Source organism: Marmota flaviventris, chromosome 12 (genome assembly GCF_047511675.1).
Source record: "Marmota flaviventris isolate mMarFla1 chromosome 12, mMarFla1.hap1, whole genome shotgun sequence".
Lineage (NCBI taxonomy): Eukaryota > Metazoa > Chordata > Mammalia > Rodentia > Sciuridae > Marmota > Marmota flaviventris.
In genome coordinates this window covers 17988414-18012956 of record NC_092509.1, presented here as the reverse complement: position 1 = coordinate 18012956, position 24543 = coordinate 17988414, and the positions used below count along the sequence as shown (strand labels likewise).

Here is a 24543-nt window from a genome sequence, read left to right as displayed (position 1 = left end):
GGTCTTATTATTTAAAATGTGTTGATTTTTTTTTTTTTACAATAGTGAATATAAAGCTATAATGAACAGCTGGAAAGATACAACTCAAATGTATCAGATTTTCCAGTTTTCTATGGCAGAACACATTGTTAAATGTAGTTGTGATCCTACATCCTCCCTGGAGAATTTTCATCTTTGTAATGGCTTAAGATAAGTTTCTGTCAGATTGTTTCCTAACTGATCTCCAACAGTCCCTAAGTTCTTGATTACTTCTTCCAATTGTAGAAATTAGCCAGTCAGTTTGAAGACATAAATGTCAATAGAAAACAGTCATTAATTATGATCACACATCAGGGCAACTGGGAGTAAATACAGCCTGATGAATTCCTTAAAATGCTTCAGAGGCTGCAGTTTTAGGGGTGATTTTGTAATTATAAGTTTAACTCTTAAGTTACTAAAATGTATGCTTGCTATTCATATTGTTATTTGAAAATATTTTGAAACTGACTTGTTAAGGTCTTTTAAAGATAATGCTAACAAAGAGTGATATTTAGAACGTGACAGGATTGCATAATGAATATAACTTTGAACACAGATAAAAAGAAACATAATCTTTACACTTGTTCATGCTTCCCAGTATTTTTTATTTAGTCCATTTAGATATTTAATATTCAAGAATCTAGAGTAATATTTCCCAGTAATGCAACCTATAAAAAATGTAAGCTGAATGAAAATTGTTACCTTTCTTCAAATTTATTTGCCTTACCATTAAATGTCAGACATACTAACTTAGAAAGCATTCATATTCATCGTGGGGGGAAAAAAAAGAGAAGAAACCTGAGGGAAGACTTCATTTGCTATAAACCTAACTGCAAAAATTAAAAATAGAATTTTTACAGCAAAAAAGCTCTTTGCCTTAGTAATTTTGACAAGACCAAGTATCTTACTTTTTACAGCCAAATGTTGAAGGGGGAAGGGTTATCAGGCTTAGTATACCAATTCATGTTATGGGGAGACGTGTATGGGGCTGCCTTTCCTCTGGTACCTACTGACAGCTATCATGGCTGGAAAGTCAGATTGCTAAGTAGTCACTTTGCAGGGGGGGGGTGGGAGTTAACAATTGCAAATGTACAACGATCAAATTAAAAAAAAATAGCATAACAAACTATGGGACACATTAAATAAGTATTTACATCTTTCTGAGAACATACCACAAATTTATATGCGGTTCCTAGTTATTACAGATGCCTGTTTTTCTGTTCTACGAGGAACAATGGTGAGCTTAAACTTGTCTTAATAGTCATGCGTCTTCACTGTCCCTGAACCAAATAGCCTCTTTTTTTAAGCTTATCTAATAATTAAACTCTGTCTTGGTTACAATTTAAATTCCCCAAGTTCATGGATGACTGTTAAAAAATTCTAGTAAGGTTGTACTAACTGAAGATGCTGACTGTAAGTACAAAGTATGCTTTTCATAAGTGAATAATACAGTTAGATAAATGTTGACCTTTGGCCTATGAAATGTATATTTTCACCTATTCTAATGGACAAGAGTCATTTTTTAAGATGCATCCTAGCATTTAGTTTCCCGGTGTCAGGAGATGCTCTTTATTTTCTCTACCTCTACTCTGAGTGGCTTTGATATGAGATGCCTTCTATTGTCAGATCTATTTGCAGACTCTGAACGAAACACTCTAGCCACAGCTGAAGTGTGGGAATGAAACCACACCTTCATTATTGTTAATTACAATCCCTCATCATTCTGGAAATGAAGCATTTCCCCGTACAAGGTAGTTTTTAGTCACTGCACTACACAGGAACTAGTATGTATCTTCAAAAGTAAAAAAAAAAAAAAAAAAAAAATAGGAAAGGAAAAAAAGGTAGTAAGGGGAAGAACTTCATCGCAGAATGTCACTTTTGGGGATTCATTGGCAGAAACCTGCATTTCTTTCTCAGATAAACTTTGAAGAAAATTCTCAGAATAAATCTCCCCACCTGCCAGTCCCACTTTGTTGTTTTATCGGACATAGAGCTGTGCACTTTTGCATTTTCTCCTTGTGACATTTTTTAGTTGGAATTTTTTCTTAGAAATTATTTGCAAAAGATTTGTATTTTTAATTTTCTAGAGAAATGAGAAATGCCATTTTTAAAAAAATTTGGAACAAAGTTAAGCAATCAAAAAAAAGTATAAAACTATGTAATGTTTTGAACAACCAACAATAAAAAATTTAAAAAAAAGTATAAGAAAGACTGGGAATATCTTATGTTTACATACATGGCAAAGCAATGTACACATCCTACATAACATGTGAAAGACATCAATTTATCTTGCTTCTATTTCATTTGGAGGCTTTTAGAAAATAATAGTAGCACGTACAATTTGTAGGGACTATTACCTGCCATCTCTAAATGCCAATAGACTTCACTGCTCACTGAGAATATGGGATAATGCTTTTTATTTTTCTTTTTTGTAATTCTTAGTAGAATTTTGCAAGGTGATTTTGCCCAACCAAATCTGTTATGTGGTTATATAAGAAAATATCTATTTGTATTAGAAAACAACTAAGTACGGTTATTATAAAAGTAAACATTTTAAATGAAATAATAAATGCAAAGGCTGAAGGTTTTTTTTTTCCTTATTAGTAGTATCAGCTCAATCAGGTAGTTTAACAAAACACATCAAAAACAATGTAGTACATTAAAACAAATAGCTTAAAAATTGATCAATCTCTGAGCCATGGGATAATGTCAGGATAATATGTTTGAGGAATCTCATAAATATCTTTTCATTTACTACTTTACTCAAACTAGTGCACATATTCTGTTTGTCACAGCTGGGGTTTTCTACCTTTTATAAGTGTATCCCCCCCCAAAGTTATTCACTGGCATGAAGCATTTTGTAAATAACATATTTCTATTATCCTACTTATTACTGCATATAATATGTAAAATGACTGAGGTTTTTTGGAATTTTTTCTTAAAGTCTCTTTCAAGACAAACCTATTTGGAAACAGATTGAGAACATATACAAATTCAGCCATTTCCATAAGATAAATTGAAGGATGGAGTTTTAAGTGAGGTGTATCAATCATTCATAAACCAGAAAGAGAAAGGAACTTGGGGGGAACTCTTTGCAATGCTTATAAAGCATCACTGGGTAAGTCAGTTCAGTTGAATTTGAGCATTGGCAATGGAATATGCCCTTTTTTCAGGCATTTGACAGTAAAACACGTTAACTCTTCACATTTAGATAGTATTCCAGGGGGACTGGTTACAGAGTTTTAGAAAATTGAAAATAAATGTTCAGAGCACCCACACAAGGTAGCTCTCTAAACGGGAAGTGATGAATCACGGGAAGGTAGTGGGAAAGGAGCAGGTTGCTAAACATTGTGAAATGCAAATAAAAGTTGGCAAAAGAGACAGAATAAGTAGAGCAGATGGATGGCAGACGCCTGCTTGTTGTGAAATGAAATTCCATGAAAAATTAATGAAATAGAAAGATTGTGCCCTGGATGAGGGTGGAGTGGCTGAACGACTCTCTGTCCCCTGCAGTGCCAGCATCACCCACGCCGCTGTCACCCGGCTGGCGAAGGACACACTCCTTCTACACCGCTGGCTCAAGCCCTGACACACTCTGCTTATCTTGTGCGCTGACAGCTCAAGAGGAAGAACTGGATTTAGTGATAAAATCAAATTGATTAAACTGTTAGCCAGCATCTAATTGTGTGGGATTTTTTTTTCCTCTTTCTTTTAAAATTTATATGGGTGCCTCTGGTTTCTAGTGACCCGTGTAATAACAGTAATTTGAGATTGCTTCGAGGGCATTAGATATGATGAGTGAACTCGAATTTAGAATAAAAATGTGAGATTCATGCATTCATAGCTAAATAGTGGTGATTGGGGTATGGCAGAGAAGCCAAGCTAGATGAGTGTTATATAAGGAAACATGGAGAAGGAAACTGTAATTTTCGTTTTGGAGGCATAGAAAGGTGATTTATACTGTGTAATTATTTAGTTTTCAATTTAAAAAATATATTTAGATGCTTTCTGTACACATATGTGTTGTGCATGTGTACATTATTTTGCTCTCTGTGTGTATGTGCACAGGAACATACACAGAAAAGACAACTGACACACTTGTGTAATTTTTATACCTACCTGCTTCTTTTTCTAAAATGCTAGAAAGTTATGTCAGTATCTTTGTAGTACAACCAATTTTGGACAACTCCTAAAATCAAAAATAATTATATTGCTCTTCATCATTTTAAAATATTATATCTAAATAGATGTTGCTGTGAAAAATTTGACTCCTAAACACTTGCAAATAAAAATTTTAAAGGGATAAATTTCCACATCATAATCAAGATTTTCAAAGCATTTACCCATTTTTAGAAACTGGTACAATAACACAAAAGAAAAACAAAACTCAACATAGCAATGTACACTGGTTCATGTATTACCAACAGCCCCAATTCATGTTGCTAAGTGTTTTTAAATAAGATGAACCTAAATCAACCCCATCTTCACAATTAAATTGTTTCCCTTCACTCAGAGAAATATATGCTGTAAATATTTGGTTATACAAAGACAACCGTTTATTCCTAGCTGTTATTACATTAAGACTCACATAAAAAGGTACTAATATCAAATAAAGAGGAATTGCTTTCAAAAAGAGAAGAAAAAGTTCTTTTTAAATTTTCCACCCACATGTAAATCTGAAAAATTCTTGTGAGACTTTAGAAAGCAGAAATAAAGAGCTACATTTACAAACTGACAAACTTAGAGCAAGAGCTACTCTTCTCCTTGCATACAATACTGCCTTGACCCCAGGACCCAAGTTGAACTTTTACTTACTTATTTATTTTGTTTGGGAGGAAAGAAGGTCAGGGCTACTGCATCTGATTTCTTGGCTGAGTTAGTGTTTGCAATGTCATAGCAAACCTGGCTCTTAGGCTCCAAATGTCCAGTTGCAAATTTATGAGTGAATACAGTAGCCCAAGAATCACAACCAAAAATTTATAACTTGGAAATTAATTTGTTTGCTGTTTAAGAGATCTGTAATTTTTGCAAAAAATAAATGTGGCCCTTGTAGAGATAACAGACTTTTTCTGAACAACAATATGTATTTGAAAATGAAGAGTTAATCATCTGCGTCTCCGGGGTTTTCTAAATACACTGTGGATATTTAATCATCTTTTATTCTAGTTATAGGTATTGAGTATGAAGGGCAGGAAAATAATTACATTTTATTATGTTATTAATGGGGAATGAATACAATTAGTAGCTTGTTTCTAGTAAGAAAATAGCTAATAAATGTCCTCATTGTGTTAAAATATACAAATGTATTGAAATTCACTATCATTCATTTTAAATTGCAAAAATTGCCACTACTGAATGTTAGCTTTTTAATCTCAAAAATAGAAACAAGCCATATACACATTTAATGTTTATGTGAAGAAGGGGATTTTGTACTTGATTAAGAAATATGTATGATAAATAAAGCATTCATATAAACAAAGAAAAGTAGAATTTACATTTAAGATTAAAGAGAAATACAATACAAATGCTCCGGTGACTTTTAGATTTTAAGGTAATTTCTTTTGATTCCTAAGAGATGAAAGTCAAAAGCTCTTTTGAATTGTGTACACTTACAATTATGAGATCAAGGTGGGCTTTGCTAAGCTGCTTCCAACGCAGGAGAGCATTAGAACCAGCACGTTTGTGTAACTGCTAATTCGGGACCATGAACATTCACCCTAACAGAAGCCTCCTCACACCTTGTGAGATCCAGATCTCCTACAGAGTAGAAAGAAAAATCCAGAAGCAATATAAATTCAAATATTCAATAGGGCAGGTGTTATTTTTAGTGTAAGTACCTGCTCAATTTTCTTAACGCTATAACTCAAATCTGGTTACATTCATTCCATTGAGCATTTTTATAACAGTGTCAACAGATAACTCATTTACAACATAGACAAAGGTTTCTTTCCCTGGCTGTTGTTTTGCCATTTGGATAATAAATAAAACCGATACTGCTCAGAATATCTGTAAACCTCTTTCCTGGGGTCTCTAATAGAATGAGTGAATCTTAGGCCTAAATCTTAGCCCGACACTTTCACATGTTGTGAGCATAGTGGAAAGTATTCTTTTAAATACCTTCACCAGGACGTGCTTTGGAGAATTTTATAGATTTAATTAACTTTTGCTGCTCCATTTATTTGAGATGAAATCCCTGATTCCTGTCTCCTACCGCCTCATCATTTTGTAATGTCTTACATGATTTCTCAAATATGTCTTATCAAATGTGATATTAAAATAGACAGGGGTGGGGGACTCAGTTTGCTCACGCCGCACCTATCTCTAGTAGAAAATGCTAATATGAGTCGAATCCCTTCAGATGATTAAAAAGAAACACAAGTGAGCAGGCTGCTGTTTCTAAGAAGCAGGACCGGGGGCTCATAATAAGCTTGGGCAAAGCATATACCTAGGACGCCAATAACTGATTACAAAAGCAGATTGTGCTAGCCAAAATCCATCGGAAGTCCACAGCTTTCCTTGCTTTAAAATCAATGCAATATTTCCTAAAAGTTTAATTGCATTTGGAGAAATGCAATTTAATAAGCATGACAGAAACGTCAGCAAAATAGATTTTGACCTCCTCGAAACCCCAAGTCTGGCTGAGTTCACTCATCCCTGTCTACAACAGATGCTGCGCTCACATCGGGCTCCTGGCTGTGAAAATAGCCGTGTCCTTAAAGGAAATGCCCACCCTCTCTATATTAGACTGTGTTCAAGCCTAAGTACTGAAACAGAAAATGCATACAAATGTTCACAGGCTCAGACACTATCTGAAAAGATGTAAATTTTAGGGAATGAGAAACAGATTATTGAAAAATAGCGTGTCTTACTAATTTTTAGGTAAAAAAAAATGATGTGATTTATCCGCAGGCATGAGGATATTTTGTTCATGCTTCAACTTTAAATATTATTTCTGTAGTTAAAACTTATAAAAACACTCTACAGATTCTAACAGAGTTCTAACAGAAAGCAACTTGTTAATCCAAAGCAGAGGGTTCAAAGAGAAATTTTAAAAATTCAAATAATTCCATACTTCCAATTTTCTCTCTAAAGAAGAAATAATATTTAAATAAAAACCATTTGTTAGATATCTAGGGAAAAGGCTAGAAAAAGAGTAATATTTGGAAAAACTCTGAAACAGTGTATGGGGGATCAACTAACTTTGATAGTCCTTGAAAGATACTGAACTAAGGGCAGCCACCTTTCAAGGAATCTTTGATGTGTGTCTGGTAACATTTTACTCCAATACCCATACCCCACCGCCTGTTGGGACCTGCAGATGGGTATAAATTCACTATTTGTTGAAATTGAAGGCTTATTTATTTATTAAGCATTTAGTTAAAGTTATTTATTTTTTAAGTCTAACAAAATTGAGAGTTTCTATGATTTCATGTAATCACCTGAATTTTTAATTCAATTTTCCTTTTTCAAGAAAGTTAAGTCATGACATGACTTTTATTTGTAGCTATTGAGTAAAATTTAAGTCATTAAAATGTGCACTTGTGTTTTTTGGTAGACTCCCAATATATGCACATAATAAATAGGGAAGGCAGACTCAAGGTTTAAAATGCATGAGCATTTATTGAAATATTGAATATTGAAATGTTAAAAGATTCTCTAACTCTGGAACAGCAGCACTCTAATATGAACTTTAAAAAAATAACATAGAGAAAAAAAAGTCTTGCCTCAACTTCTGAGAGAACAACTCTTTAAGAGAGAAAGTGGGAAATGATGTTTGTTTATGACTATGGTTTTTAACATAGAACACTAATCGCTTAATTAGAAAACTTCCAAAATAATATCAATTGAGTTTTCCCTTTGTGCATATTTTACATGAAGCGAGATAAATCATTTTGTCTTTATCACAAATATCTTCTTACACCATCACACAAGAGAGAAACAACCATGGTAGCACAGAGGAGTTTAAAGAGGAAGAGGAAGAGTCAGAAGAACTCAGAAGATGCCTTTTTCTCATGCTTGATTAGAGTTCATGGCTCCTGAATTTTATTTTACATAGCTTTTGATATCAAAAGGATACTTGATTTAAAAACCATGGTGCATACTATCCAACACTACTCTGTTTATGATGTTCCTTACACTAGTGTGTGTGTTCAGACAAGATCTGTATTTAGTGAGTTTTTTAAAATTAATTTTTCAAGTTTCAGTAGGTATCCAGTGCCTACTATGGGTTACGCAAAGAGTTAGACAGCACAAAGACACAAGAAAAATAAGAGGACATGGCCCTTCTCTCTGAGCTCATATTGTGTTATCGGGATCAAGCACATATATATGAAGTCAAAATGTAATGAAAATGAAGTACCATCACCCTGACATAGTATTAGGTGTCATGGTAAATTTTTAAAAATACGAAATAGTTCCAGTTATTTTTGCAAAATTTGGAATACATTGCATTTCCTTTATTATTTCAAGTGAAACTCCCAAATAAAATTAAGCCATTAAAATATAAGTTCCTCTAGGTTTGAACATTTTTATTCCTTTTACCGTGTCCAAACATCATAGTTACTGAATTAAAACACACTAAGAAAATTGATTTAGTTTTTGAAAGAAGAATTTGTTAAAAAAATAGAATACTATAGGAGAAAGGAACAATTTCTGCAGTGATTGTGTATAGGTGATGTGAGCTCTAACAGCTTAGACAAGGAGCAGTTAATGTAGAGTTCATGTGTGAGGTGACAGCCACAAACCATCTTTGGGATAACAATGTCTAGGAAGGAATAGTCTCTTCAGGTCTTTCTTTGTAAAACTATATGCAAGTTTGCACATCAGGTGCTGTGGTCTTCCTGTCATTTCCCAAAGCTGGTGTTTTCCTATTATGCATCTTTGCATTCCCAAATTTAGCATGGTGACCATCTTATGGTACGTCAACAATAAATGTCTGCTGTAGAGTTATCAGATTGAGGTTGTAAATTTGTAAAGCACATTGACTTATTTTTAAATCATAGTTACACAAATTGAAGTTTATCCATTCAACAAGCACTTATTGAATACCTTGATTTGTCAGCCACCATGCTGAATGGTAAGGAGTAGGCAGTATTGGAAGCTCTGAAAACTGGTGTAAAATAGCCAGAAAGCAAATCTCAGTATGTTTCTGTCTTCTCTATAGTCTATGTTGAAGAAATATTTTGCAAAACTTCCCTTTCAGAAAGCATGGAAGGCACTCATCTCTTGTTTGCTAAACCAGGCCCCTGATGGTTGGCACCCTGGTCTCTCATCAGTATTTTACATGCAAGAAACAAAAAGAAATCCTCAGGACCAAACATATTCAAAACAGCCTCACATCGCTCTGAGGGAACAAGCTTTTGTAGTCATCCCTGAGGACCTCTTCTCAGACTCCTTCTTTTTCTCCTGTGCTTTCCACATGGTCACCTGCCATCTCTGTAGGAAGCACATGCTTCCTTTATGGATGCAACCACCTGTCAATCTCCCACATCAGTATCTGGCTCTCTGACTTCCTCCTCTAGGCAGTCCAGGCACTGCCAAAGACTCAGCTACCACAGTTGCTGGAGGCAAGCATCGTGCTACCCTCTGTAATGCCAAGGTCCGGCGTCCAGCCCAAGAAAGCAACTTAAATTACAGGCTCTTACTTGTAATATAACCTGGATATTTTTTTTTTTTTGACCAAGGATGGTCTTTGCATGGAGGTCAGATAAAGTAGGATGGACACTCACCTGTCTGATTCAGTTTAAGTAGAGCTCATCTATATAATTATAAACGGAGCTGGTATGCCCATATCTTCTCAGTACTGTGATGCAGGATGGATGGTGGAAAAAATGGTTGTCACTGAACTTGTTCGTTGCTTCTGTGTAGACAATGTGTTTCTTGGTCTCTTTTATTTTGCTTATTAGATAACTTCAGAATCATATTTATCATCTATCTATCATCTCTATACTCTTCAAACTAAGAAAGGGACATATATAGAGTACATATCCAAAATGCAGCATGACAAGAAAAAATTGTTTGGCAATTACTGTTGACCTGCTCGTTTTCAGCCTGAGAAATATTGGCTGCAGTAGTTAGATATAGATATTTCTCTATGATCATGTTTGGGAATGTTTGAAAATTTGACCATCAGGGAAACTAGAGCAGGGAGGAAGAGCAGGAAGAAAAGATTAACATTAAACAGATAGATGAGGTGGGATGGAAAGGGAGAGAAAAGGGAAATTGCATGGTAATGGAGGGAGACCCTCATTGTTATACAAAATTACATATAAGAGGTTGTGAGGGGAATGGGAAAATAAACAAGGAGAGAAATGAATTACAGTGGATGGGGTAGAGAGAGAAGATGGGAGGGGAGGGAGGGGGGATAGTAGAGGATAGGAAAGGTAGCAGAATACAACAGTTACTAATAGGGCATTATGTAAAAATGTGGATGTGTAACCGATGTGATTCTGCAATCTGTATTTGGGGTAAAATTGGGAGTTCATAACCAACTTGAATCTAATGTATGAAATATGATATGTCAAGAGCTTTATAATGTTTTTAACAACCAATAAAAAAAAATTAAAAAATAAAATAAAAAAAAAATAAAAATTCAAAACTGACAATTTAAATCATACAATGGATTGGATGCTACATGCTATTTGCACATATTGATGCATAATAAATTATAAACTTCCCACAGTGAAATTCTGGCCCGAGCACCCATACTCTGCATGTTGTCCTGAAGTCAGTGTGGCTGAGGAAATCGTCCTCACGCTTGGACTGTTCTGTGTTGGGTGTTTAGGCTGTGCTTTTTCTTCAGTGCTTCCCAAGAGGGCTTGACTCGTCTCTCTCCCCTCTGAAAAGTTATTCCTTCTATCAGAACTCTGATCACCAATCCCAAAAATATCTGTGACTGAGAATATTCTAATTTCAGACACAAATGCAATGACATTATCTTCCATATTTAAAGGACATTCCCTATCACTACACTTCATAAAAACACTGAAAAAATAAAAATGGATAAATAGAAGAGAAATAAAAAATAAGTAGAAATGACTCTGTCGTCACATTGATTACTACTAAATTTTCAGTTTTCTCCTGTTACAGACAAAAAGTACATTAACTAAAAATGTGTGCAATCATATTTGTCTAGTTTACAAAGTGTTAGCCCCAGAGGTCAGCACAACACAAGCAAGGCAGCATCCTGAAAGACCCATTGAGTTGAGACTCTTTAGTGTTTTCAACAAGGTTCACTTGAGAAGCCAAGGGTAAGTCAACAACCCACATCAGAATTGTTTAACCAGCTGTCTGGCCCCTGGGCAACATGATTGAAAATTCTAACTAATATTTATAGAGTACTTGGACTATCCTAAGAGCTTAGGGCACATTATCTCACTTAATTCTCCAACAATATTATAGCACAGTGAAACATATGGTCTTCATGTTGTAGAGAAGATGCTGGAAAACAGTTTAGGATATGCACCTGAGGCTACGCATTCAGGAAGTGGCCACATCAGGCATCATGGGTGTCCATGGTCTCAGCAATGATACCCTGGTTTATAGAAAATTCTGCTAGCACCTTTGGGTTAAGTGCTGATATTCCACAAAGGGTTGAGGGGGTTAGATTTCCCTAATTTTAATATGGAACCCTTGGGAAAATATATTCTTTCATCTTATTTTTCTCTTATTACTCTATGGGACCCCAAGCTGTGCCAAGACCCCAACAGACTGGATGACTTTAGCCCAGAATGAAATAGAACCAAGATGATTAGGATAAGGAAGACCCCACCTGACTCACAGCCAGTGACCCCAGGACTCTGGCACGGCACCTGGAGGAAGCTTGGTGGGTGCCGGCCGCTCAGTCATTCTTGGGGGTACCATCCCCTACAGAGATGCTTGTGGAGCCCTGAGATACTTGGTTCTTAGGAATAAAGATAGTTTTGGTGGAAGATGTACTCTAATCTAAAGATGCTTTCACCCAATAGCATGATGGGCTTCTTTTTATAATTAGAAGAGTTTACTAGTCAAGGATCATTTGCCTTGTGACTCTCCATGGGCTATGCATAGAGATGGGTGTAACCACAGGGATAGTAGCAAAAAAGCATCATGTGTATGCGTGAGCATTATATATATGGCCACATGTTTGTCGTCTCTAAGTTCCAGAGATTTCTCTTTGCTGAACCACTTCCTTATCTATGACAAGTTTTGAATTATAAGATTGTGATATGTGTCTGTGTGTGAGTGAGACTTTATTTTAACTGGATCACCCCCTTAAACATGCTGTCTCCAAATATGGTTTCATTCTGAGGCCCTGTGCTTACCTGTGCTTGGGGGAGACACTATTCAGCCCACAGCAGACAGAAAGCCACAGTTCTATTCACCTTTGGAGACATTTTCAAAACTCCAAAGTGTACAGTCAGGCTATCAGCACTCTTTTCCAGAAATGTTATTTTTACCTCAGTAGGTGCCAAAAAATTCATGAATTTCACTGTATCGCTGTAAAATTTCTCATAGATAAACCATAATATATCCAGGAGTTAGGAAATACTTATAGAAATGAACTAACATCAGGTTTGAAGAAATAATGTCCAGAAAATCGTCCTTGATTATTTGGTGCTAAGTGTTGCCATCCAGCAAAATGAAGTAGACCTGTGCGGAGGTTTCTGTCCTGTCTCTTCCTTTTCTCCTGGCCTGGATAATGATGCATGCTTCTGGCTTAAAGAAGTGGGAGTTGTCGGGCTTCTAAGAGTTACAATGTAAATGACAGGAAGGTTTTCTTTTTTCACCTCCCACTGATGGCTCTTTTTACAACTTGAGTAGAATCAGTCTTGCATCTTTGTATAGGGAGGTAAAAAGGAATCTAAGATATGATTAACTAAACACCTTGCCTTAAGGATAGGAAAGTGAGACCTAATTAACATATGTGGCTACTTCAGAAAGCTAGGGAGTGAACAAGCTGGATTAGATTCAGATCATTTGAGCTTCAATCACATGTTCTTGACTTGAGAAGGGACCATGGCCCTGGTGTGGGATGAAACACACAGGTACTGAAAGGTCCCTAGGGGAGCCCAGGCCCCTGGAAGGATGGGGCTTTCATTGTGAGGATGCACAAAATGCTGGAGCAGTTGTCCTCTGAGAAACATGGAGTTAATTTGCACATAGGAGATGCCCATAGATGCATTTCCACGTTGATTTTTAAACCAGCATCTCAGAATCAATGTTACAAAAGCCCTGATATGAAGCTATATTACAAAGGGCTTAGAAGGGAACTTCTGTACTTTGGTTTCCAGAGTAGCATGCAGCCAAGCTCATGATGGCTCCATGAACATGCAGGTGGATGCATGTGTGTGCCCATTGTTTGTGTGTGTAATTGTGCAAACAGGTAAATGTGCACATATTTACATACATTTTCCACTCTGCTTTGGCTTGTGCAATTTTCCGTTGTGCAAATTAAAGGAAACCTTGGAGATTGTTGAACTAACCTCACATTTGCAAACATCTTCCTTTTCCAGATGTCTCTATAAAATGCACATTGAATTTCAAAATAATTATTAATTACTGTACACTTAAGGAATTCAATGAACTGAGATTAGAGATCAGAAATTTCCAAATTCTACTTCTCCAAAAACAAATAGAATAAAAGGAAGCCAACATGCCATAAAGAGGCCCACAATACACATATGCAACATTGTGCATCACAAGATAAGACTAGATGAATACACTGTTGTAATATTCAAGTCAGTTAATAGTTTGTAATTAAATAAAGCATGGTATTCACAAAGCAAAACCCTGTAACTTAGTTTAAATATTGTGAAGTGTACCCATCAGATTTAAATGTGTTTTTTTGGTTATTGTGCATCTAGGTTTACAAAGAACACTCTGCATTACCTTGTGTGTATGTCTGTGTCTTTTATACAAGATGTTTTTCATCTACTTTCATGCATAAACAATGAGCTTAATGTTCCAATTTCCTAGATTAAGCTTGTCCAGATTCTATGCTGGCAATACAAAGTCAAAATCAAATTCAAATCCCCGGTAAACATATGTAGGTAAACATATGTGTTCTGTTTCAAATTTAGTGAGTAAATGAATGAAAAGTAGATTAAGAAATAAATTTGGATGCAAAATAGTCAAACGGGACATTTGAACTCCCCATATTGTTATTGATTCTCAAGTGTTAAGTTAAAGAAAAAAATGATTAAGTGAGAAGCTCCTAAGAAGTCCCCACTATGCTCCCCAGAATAACAAAATGATATTCATCTTTAAGTAGAATATGCATAAATTGACTAAAATGACTTCTCCTTTGTTCAAAACCTTATTTATACAGTCATTTTTTTATGTAAACACCTAAAGGTAAAATTTCTAGGTTTTAAAATTTTTAAAGACAAATCATTAATTCTTGATGGCATTTTATTTATGATGGTCCATGAATATGTATATTGAATTTCAAAATAATTATTAATTGTAGTACAATTAAGGAGTTCAATGAACTGGGATTAGAGATCAGGAATTTCTAAATTATAAATTCTATTTTTTTTTTTTTTTGGTCAGGGATCCGACAAACAAAAGTGAAAATGTGAGGCTTCCTCATGCCAATGAACTCAGAGAAGTAGATTGCAGCAATATTTCTTAGATCTATGCTCTGGTCAGTCCAGATATAGGACTGAGAGAGACAGGCATGCTGGGAAGACATAGACACCAGTTACATGAACCTGAGAAACAGCTTCGACAAATGTGAATGCATCATGTGGCAACACTATGCACTGGACTAGGGTGACACATGACAATCTATACATCTGGATTAAATGGGCTTCTGTGAACTTCTCTTTTGGTGTGATAGCAATGCATAAAATTCTGGAAGCAATCATCCCTCAGTATCCACAGATAATTCCTTATAGGACCCCCTTGGATACCAAAATCTCTGAATGCTCAAGTTCCTTATTTTAAAAAATGTTATACTATTTGCATAAAACCTATGTACATCCTCTCCAATATACCTGGAAATCATCTCTAGATTATTAGTAATACCTAATGCCAAGCCAATGCTACATAAAGAGTTATTGTATGGTACTATTTAAGAATAATGACAAGCTTAAAGTCCCCATGTGTCCAGGACAGATGCAATTTCGTTTTTTAACATTTTTGATCCACTGTTGTTTGGTGCATGCTAAAGCCTCTGATATGAAGGGCCTACTGTATGTAATATTCCTTTCTTTTTAATGCCTCAATGACTTTACATGTAACAGTTGTCTCTAAGCTTTCTACTTAAAATTGAATGTGTGTGTGTCTGTGCGTTTTTGTGTGTCTTTTCACACCATAAGACAAGTGTAGGCACCAAAGTCAGGTTATTTATTATAAATAGATAAAAACTGCCTGGGCAAACAGAAAGTACGATGATTGCCAGTTTGTTCTGAAGTCTGTTTTTGATACTTGCTCCTTTGAAATGATTTTATATCAACACCAACATTTCTTCGCTCTTATCTTACAACATACATTAAAATTTAGCTTCTAGCCATGTTTTGGATCATTTTCTTCTCTTGGTCACTGCATGTTTTCTAAAGCTATTTTCCAACTACACAATTCGAATGATAATGAGTTAATTACGATAGGGACATCATGGTCATCCTCTCTGCTGATATTCCCTTCAAGCTGCGAAAGGCAAAAGGCTTAGGCTTGAAATTTACATTTGTTAATTAATCTCTTCCTTCATTTAAACAAGCACTTGTTTTGCTTTCAGTTATGTTAATTGTATTTTTCTCTTATAAAATGTCACATTTGTATTATATTTTTGGAATCATCTTTATCAAAACAGTGAGAAGGTCAGACAGATAATATTCAGTGGAGATTGATTTCAGGAAAGACCACAGACACCTTAGCTCTCCCATAACCGTCCATACAGAAGCATCCCACTGAGCAAGTGCTGCCATATACCAGCCACACAAGTTCAGAAAAGAACAATAATAATTTAAATAAATTAATAAATGCATTTATAAATAATATATTTATTAAGAAATTCATTATATGTTTTTATATGATTTCCTCTTCTTTTTTTTTCAATAATACATTGGCTGCTATTCCAAAATTTGGTTGGTTGAACTGTCTAGCTTCACTAAATGTTTCTTAACAGGGTTTTCACGTGTCCAGAATTGCTCAGGTCACCCCTGTGTACACCTGCAGTCTATGATTTATTAGGAATACTGTGCCAATTCACTCATAAGGACCCTGGCTTGATAATAAATCATACAGTCATATGTCCCATAACTAACCAAACCATTACTAATAATTGCATCACATACTCAAAGATCCACCAAGATTTTTCATTTAGAAATTGTCAAAAGGCTAACATGTAAAAGTAAGTAAATAAATAAAAGGCTAAAATGTTAAATGCTTCCCAAGCTATGGAGCTAAGGGGGGGAATAGCTTGATCTGCAGCTATTATATGTTTATTACAAGGTATTTTTTCCAAAAATTAAAAGATTTGAAATATTGAACTAAATGAAAGAAAAAGTGGTTTAAAGTGGTGACATTCACAGGCTTGGAGTACAAGACAGGGGGCACACTGGACTCTGACACCCTGGGGTGTTCTGGAGGACCCCTGGGAAAAGAGGAAAACAAAAAACTAAGTTTTTCAGTACATAATATGGTGAAGATAAGGAAGATAATCTCTGCACTACAGTCAAAATAAATTTTCAATGTTTTCTTTATTAGGAATCAAGTGAGATGGGAGGGAAATGCTTATCATCTCAACCACACACACAGAAACCTCCTTCCCGTGGCATCAACCTCGTGTCTCAAAGCCTGGGACTTGGGTGCCAGGTGAAAAGGCTAAAGCTGACCACCCATGCCAGGAGTGTGAGCCCTGGAGTGCATTGGTGACTGCGGGGTAACCAAGGTGTCACATGGTCCACTAGATGGAGCAACCTGTGCCAGACCTCCTGGCCCCCCATCCCCACTCAGGGATGCTCAGAGCCAGATCCTCCAAACAGCCCCTCCAGGTCCCATTCTTCCACACAGTGATGCCCCTTGTGTGACTCCCAGCTAAGGCACAGCAACAGCCCACGACTGACCAAGGGATTCAACTGTGGACCTCCCTGGGTGTTTCAGGTTGGCAGTGGCTGCAATGACCAGCACATACCAGATGGATTAGCAACCTTGTGATGAATTAGCGCAGGCATACTATATGCATGAGATTCCCACAAGGGTTTCTGGATGGTCCTTCCCTGTCACAAACCAGGAATGTGGTATTCAGGAAAGCTTAGCCCCAGAATCAAGAAAGTGGGACAGATGCAATTTCTCCCGAATTATAATTATTTCGTTCCATTTTCCACTTTCACAATGTCTGCTATAATGGAGCATCAATTTACTACTTGTGTCAAGTTTTTTTTATTTGTTTTTCTTAGTTATACATGACCATAAAATGTATTTTGGCAAGTTATGCATACAGAGAGTACAACTTATTCCATTTAGGATCCCACTCTTATAGTTGTACATGATGTAGAGTTACCCTGCTTGTGTATTCAAATGCTAGGAAAGTTATGTACAATTAATTCTACTGAATCAAGTTTCTCTTAATGTTGCTGTTGTCCTCCCTCCCTCCCTCCCTCCCTTCCTTCCTTCCTCTTTCCCTCTTTCCTTACTCCTTACTTTCCTATTTGTGGATTAGATGCTCCTGATTTGAATTCTTCTAATTTCTATTAAAGCGTAACATGGCACTTAAATTTTTATTAATTCCTATCATTTTAATTTTATATTTTAAAAATTTCAAAGGTTTTCACATACCACTCCAAATCAACAGGCAAGCCTCTTTCTGTATGCTTACTGGGAGTCTGAAGTCATTTCCAAAACAGAATGTGAGCAGAGTGCAGGGACATATGCCTGTAATCCCAGCAGCTTAGGAGGCTGAGGCAGGAGGATTGCAAGTTCAAAGCCAGCCTCAGCAAGGTAGTGAGGCTCTACATAACTTAGCAAGAACCTGTCTCAAAATAAAAAAAGGGCTGGGGGTGTGTCTCTGTTAACCACTCAGTGGTTAAGTGTCTCTGGATTTCATCCCTGGTACAGAAAATAAAGAAATAAATAAAGCAGGATGTGTTATGGGGGGTGAGAGCAGTAAGCTTCCAGGGAACCAAGGGCCACACTGGCCACTGCTGGAGAAACAAACAACACAGAGGGAGATAGGACTTGCAGACCCCACTGTCAGAGACCATGGCTCAGATCACCAGACCTGCTGCCTGCTGAGTTCCCTTGGCAATCTCACAAGCCCTGGGAGAACAGTCAGTCCCAGGGATAAGACGCTGTGGTTTCTGCCCCAAAATTGTTCCAAAAAGTAGGCCAATCTTTTTCTGCAAATGGGAAGAGCACAGAGATTTTCCAAAACAAAACAAATGTAAAGAGCATAGGGCCAAAGCCAGGTGGAAGGATAGGAAAATTTTTTTCTTGATAAAACAAAGGCAGAAGGCCCCATTTTCTTTCTTGCAAAAAGAGGGAAAGGTTATAATCAGGATAAAATGAACACATTTGAAAGAATGGACTCTCCAGGGAATTTTAGGAGTGCTTTTAATCCACAATAGTGCAGTGAATTAAGGCTTACGTATATTTTATTATTATCCAAGGTGTGTGTGAACTTTAGGGTTATTTCCTAGACATTTTGTTCTTGGAGATATTCTCTATGGTACCTCCTTGATATTCATAAGAGATATATCCTCTGAAATTTCAGAATCTTGAATCTGGCCAAAACTTTTATAGCATGCCATTTCTCCCATGGAACCAGGTAAAGTAAAAATTCCAAATGGACTTCTATGCAAGATGGATTTGTTTTAAAAAAAAAAGTTTGAGGTATTTTGATTTATATATATTGAACAGGTTGCTTTGCTGTAAGACTTCACACAGCTAGTGCATCTTGAAAATCTCTGAAGAAGAGACATAAGCTATGTTTTCTAAAGTTATTTCAACTATAAACAATTGAGGGGTTGTGATATATACATTGTATGCACACTAAACATCAGCATCTAATAGGATAGCATTTAGGAAATACCCACATAATTAATCAGTAATACCGACAATGTTCACTCGCTACTTCACAATGGAATTCGCTACTAAGTAATTGACATTGCAATTTTCAATTTATCAGAAATGTCTATTTTCTTCTTAAGAACCATAATATTTTTAGAGCCTTTAACACCTTCATTACTGTCACCAGCTATATTGGACAAGTGCTTATTAGACTATTATTTTCTGGCTATTCAGAATCTAAATAACCTTTCTACCTGGGGAAGCCAAAGTGGCTGGCCAGCTTGCTTCTGGAGCCGGGGCGGTGGTGCATGAGTGCCTGATGGAACACGAAATGGCACACAGAATCATGAAGGGTGAAGCTTTTGTGAAGCATAACAAAAATAAGTAACCTTATTTTTGTCTAGTAAGGCATCCACAGTTTGGGGCCAGTAGCTGAGGAAGAGGGGAAAGCAGCACTGATGGAGAACTGGCCTATTGTAGTGTTTGCCACCTGGCTCTGGGACTTTCTAGAAAATTCCAGAGCCTCTCACTTTCTCAGCTGCAATAGCCTTCTTTCATTCAAGGAATCTTCTATGTGCATGCCATATATGCTCCTTCAGTTAAAACTAACGGGCTGTTCAAACTTCTTACAAATAAGAAGTACCATATTATTTTATTATCAGGATAATAGATAATAGAGCAAAAGATGACACAGGAAATATTGGTGAGAAGTGAATTTTGAGCCACTGGCCAGAACATCCACCAGTTTAGTTATTTTACTGCATCATTTAGGAGACAATTATTTTTTTTTAATTTGGATACTTACATAAGTTCTAATCCACAACTTTTAGAAAATCATATTTAATATGAAATGACCTTGAAAGTTCATCAATCAAAAATTTATTATTCACACAGTAAAAGAATACTAAATGCATATTTTATTTTTTTCTTAAGCCAAACTTACTTTGAAAAAGAATTTTACATGATTGCCATAAAAGTGTGGATAAAGTTTTACAAATAAAAATATAGTTCCAAATTGAATGGAAAACTCTGCAAGGTATCATGACTACTATACCTGAACATGATGTAAAATGCTGGGCTTCCTGGTAGGAGGGAGAGAGGGAGGGGAGAGAGAGAGAGAGAGAGACTCCATTTGCCTGATACAAATATATACCCCAAAGCCACTCCCCCAATGCCCCACCTCCTCCAGCCACACTCCACCTGACTTCAATTACCTGACTAGGTTAAGGCTCTCACAATTCAATCATTTCCCTTCTGAACCCTCTCATATCGTCTCACATGTGAGCTTTGGGGAGATACCTCACATTTAAACCATAACAACTATAAAAGAACTTAAACATTTCAATGAGGCATCTGGTATTTAAGTAGCTGGTTTCCAAGTGGCCGGGCTGTCCAAGGAGAGGTAGCTATGAATTGTTCACCTGTGTAACTCAAGAAGCTCACAAGCTCTGTGGAGCCACTCTCTATGGTTCAGGCTGGCACCGTGTGTCAAGCCGCTGGCAGGTGTTAATCTTTCTATCTTCTATGACAGCAGAGCCTGCATATAAAAGAATGAAAGATAATTCAAGTTAAGTACCAAATGTTAGAAGGAGTTGAGGATCCAGACCTAGAGTTTACCAGTTAAGACTGAATTTTGAGGGTACCAAGTTTACATTCTAGATGGACATGAAGATTCTGAAAGGCACTGAATGGACCTGTATGTAGTGTAAATACATGCCCAAATGCTAGCTCTGACCAGTGAATGAAAGGCACCACACAAATTAGAAATGCTCATAAAGTGCATCATTTTTAACTTTGGTTTTTAATAAATGAAATAAATATTAGCATTTAGCCTTTAAAATTTGTGCCTAAATCTTCTGCTCCTTATGCCAGTTCTACATGGAGACAACCATATCTCAATTTGCTGAGGCGCTTTACACTGCCATTTGTAAACTCAGTCTAAGTTGTGCAACCCTCCTCTCCCCCTCCACCGGTGCACAACAGCGTGAATGCTAACCTCCCGCGCCTTCAGATTCTACATCCTAGTTTTTATAAACTACCTAAACAATTTTCTATCTTTTATGTCATTCTAGCTCAAGAAAAACTTTCCACCGCTTAAATTTTCTAGACACATAACTGATCCACCAGTTCCGACAAAATAAATTTTAGGTGATGGATTATCTTTTCATTGAAATCATATGTTGAGTCTCCTTATTCAAAACAAATAGCTGGGGCTGGGATTAGCTCAGTTGGTACAGTGCTTGCCTCTCACGCACAAGGCCCTGGGTTCAATCCCCAACACCACCAAAAAAAAAAAAAGAGCCACGTTAGTCAGTTTTCATTTCCCTGACAAAATACCAGGGACTTAAAGGAGAATGAAAAGTTTATTTTGGGTCTGTTTCACAAGTTTGAATCCATGTTCACTTGACCCAGCTGCTTTGGGCCTGTGGCAGCACAGTATATTAAGGCAGTGACGAGTGTATGACTGAGGGACACCGTTTACCTTCATGGGAAGCAAGTGGAGAGAAATAGCTGGGGTCTCCTTCAAGGCCACACCCCAAATGACCTAACTTGCTTAAGGTTCCACCTCCAAAATGTGTATTGCCTCCCAATTAGCAACTCAGGATGGAAACCAAATATTTAGCATATGGGTCTTTGGTGGGCATTTAAGATCCAATCCATAATTCTAAGCCTTTGAAACCCTAAGACTCTGGAAAATATGTCTATTAAACTACTAATCAACCCAATCTTTGACCCTGCTCCAAACTCACATTGTTGGTGTTTCTTCATAGTTTGTTGAGATGCTGAGACCTCCAATTTAGCACTATTTCTCCAAAGGAGCAACTAAATGTAATGTGTCTGTAATCAGCTAGAAAGTGATAAAAAGTATGAATCTGGTCTCTCTATGTTCCACATGAGCTCTGGAGCACGGAGCTTCTCCTGCAGGAAGAATTCAGTTGATGCATGTAGCCTGAATTCTGGTCCGTTTATTCGTTTAACTGGTTTCTGCACCCAAGGTATTTAGATTTATCTACTATCTCTTTCCATTTTAGGCAAATAAGAAAGTACTTTAAACTTAATATATGCTTTTTAAAACACATTAGAAACCATATGAGGCGAACTTGCAACACAGTCTTGCTGTGAATGTTTGCATCCGTGCAGCAACTCCCACTCTATGATGCTGTTTTCGCATCTAGGCATTCTGCTCCTTTCCTCTCTCCTCTGTCAACTCTGCTTCTTGCTAACCAAATTGTAACATCTTAAGAGCAACATGGCCGACTTCATTTTCTTTTCTTAATTCTCTGTGCAGCCAGGATAATTTTGTCAACAAGACGATTGGGGCTGGTCAGGGGCACTGAATATTTCATTTGAAAGTCTGCACCAGTTAACATAAACCTTTCTGAAATGATTAACTGACTATGACTTTGCATCTTCCATCCCACTCTGTATCACCTGTCAACCTCTCCAGGTGTGTGTGGCAGCCTCCTTAGTACCCAGTATCTTCAGTCTGAATCCAGAGCCTGACCCTCCCATGTCTTTTAACAGCCGGACTTTTCCTCTAACTGGCCACTGTTCAATCTGATGTCAACTAGTTGGCAACTGGAAATGATGACTGTCACACAGGAAAGTGCACATGGTGTCATGACTAAGGAGCCTCCTGTAGGTTTGAAAACAGTTTTTGCCTGATGCACCTAAAATAACCTTGGTTTTAGTAACTGGGGTAGTTTTCTAGGTAGGTGAAAAGGGGGTCTTCCTGATGCCCTTGAATAGCACCCAAGCATCCAACAAGGTCCTCCAGTATTTCCTATGAGAGGGACAAGAGCTTTATAATGTTTTGAACAACCAATAAAAAAAAAAAAGTGTGCAAAAAAAAAAAAAAGGGAGGGGGGGAGCTACTCCTATAATCCACCAGTATTTCTTAACTCTATACAAAACAGAGTCCATCAGACTATACACTGTGTACTTGCATGAGAGCTGTGTAAGTTCTTTCCAAAACTGGTCATTTTTACCAGGAAAAAAAAAGAAACTACTGCATTTCTGCTTGGTCAGGTTCTATAAAGTGATTTTCGAGCACCTGTGATGTGTCAGAACACGAGCATAGATTCACTCATGAGTAAGGCATTGTCGTGGTGGTTTTTTGCCCAGGAAGCACTTTGGGGCATGGATAATAACATCTGTTTTAGACCTGGCTTATAACATTATTACCTGCACACCTTCCCAATGTATCTTAATCATATATAATTTGTAAACTTCTTTATTTTTTAATGAGTTTATTTTGAGTAACAAAAATCATGGGTGGTTTGAGAATTCCAGAGAACCAAAAGCAAACATCAGTCTAAAGATAAATGGCTAACCCCCGCCCCCCAAGAACGTATCTATGTTTTAATTCCTCGTCAGCATGCCTTGGTGGCACAAAAGCAGTTCTGTATTGTATTTAATTCTAAGTAGCTAGGAGAATTCTACTACAATCTGGAATAACTTAGAAATGTCAGAGCCCCTTTCTTCTTATTTCTAATAAAGAAGCTGTACATGTAAGCATACAATAACATGGACAGAAAAGAAACACTTTTTTATCATTTATTTTCTTGAAAAAGATAAATAAGCCATCAGTTTCAAGGGTGTTGGCATTGCTCATCGCTCTTGCTTACTGGAAGATCCAAAACAAAGCTGAGTTACTAAAAAAGTAAGTGACTTGTCTCAGATCAGCTGGTAAATTAGCTTGAAATGTCTCAAAATCTCTTATTGTTGTCACTCTTTCTTCTTTATCAAGTGTAGAAAAGCACTTTGGTAAGGCCTCCTTCATCTACCTCAAGGAGAAAAGGAAAGAAATGTGTGCCAAGTTTCAATACTGAAGGTGTGCTCCTCCGCTATGAGGACATTCCAGGATCAATACTGGCCCTGGCCAGGAACGGCAGTGCCCTTGGGGGGCTTCTTGCAGAACTGGGGCCTCATTGCCACTGCCTGAGCAGCATACAGAGGCCGGTCCAGCCTGGGTGCTGAGTCTGACCCCGCACCCATTGGAGACTTTGAGTTCTGGCTTTTTGTGCTGCAAGTGTAAGCCAGCTCCCCCTCTGAATGAACAGGAAGAAGTGGCCTCTGAGAGCCAGCTCACAGCTGTCAGACAGTGCTGCCCAGAAACCCGGGTTTGGATTCAGTTGTCCCCAGCGTACTACGGTAGCCTATTTGGGACCTGTTGGACACTGAACTGGCCAGGCTCAGAACAATGGCTAAAATGTCCTGCATGATGGAAAGCACTGACTGTGCCAACATGGACAGAAGCTAACCTGAACAAGAATGGGGTTCCAGAAATTAGATCCTCTGTTTGCTCCTATTTGACCTTGCAGTCCTCTGGGGCAGTCCTCAAGGGTGTTTGTTCCTGGGTCATAAAGAACCCCTCCTCTTCTCCACATTGGTCTGAAAACTTGAGAAATAATATAAAGAGTGAGGCTGAAGTCCCAATGTAGTCATTATGGCCAGTAAAGACACAGCTAAAGGCAGGGACAGGTGTGAAAGCGGGAGCAGCCACAGGACTTCAGAGCTGGCGATAGGTAGGCA

The 24543-nt window shown here is 37.2% G+C and overlaps 1 protein-coding gene across 4 annotated transcripts in view; it reads left to right on the top strand.

The window, feature by feature from the left end:
• The window catches only part of Adarb2 (adenosine deaminase RNA specific B2 (inactive)), a 476030-nt gene that overhangs the window by 1433 nt on the left and 450054 nt on the right, over positions 1-24543 (top strand). The window lies entirely within an intron of this gene.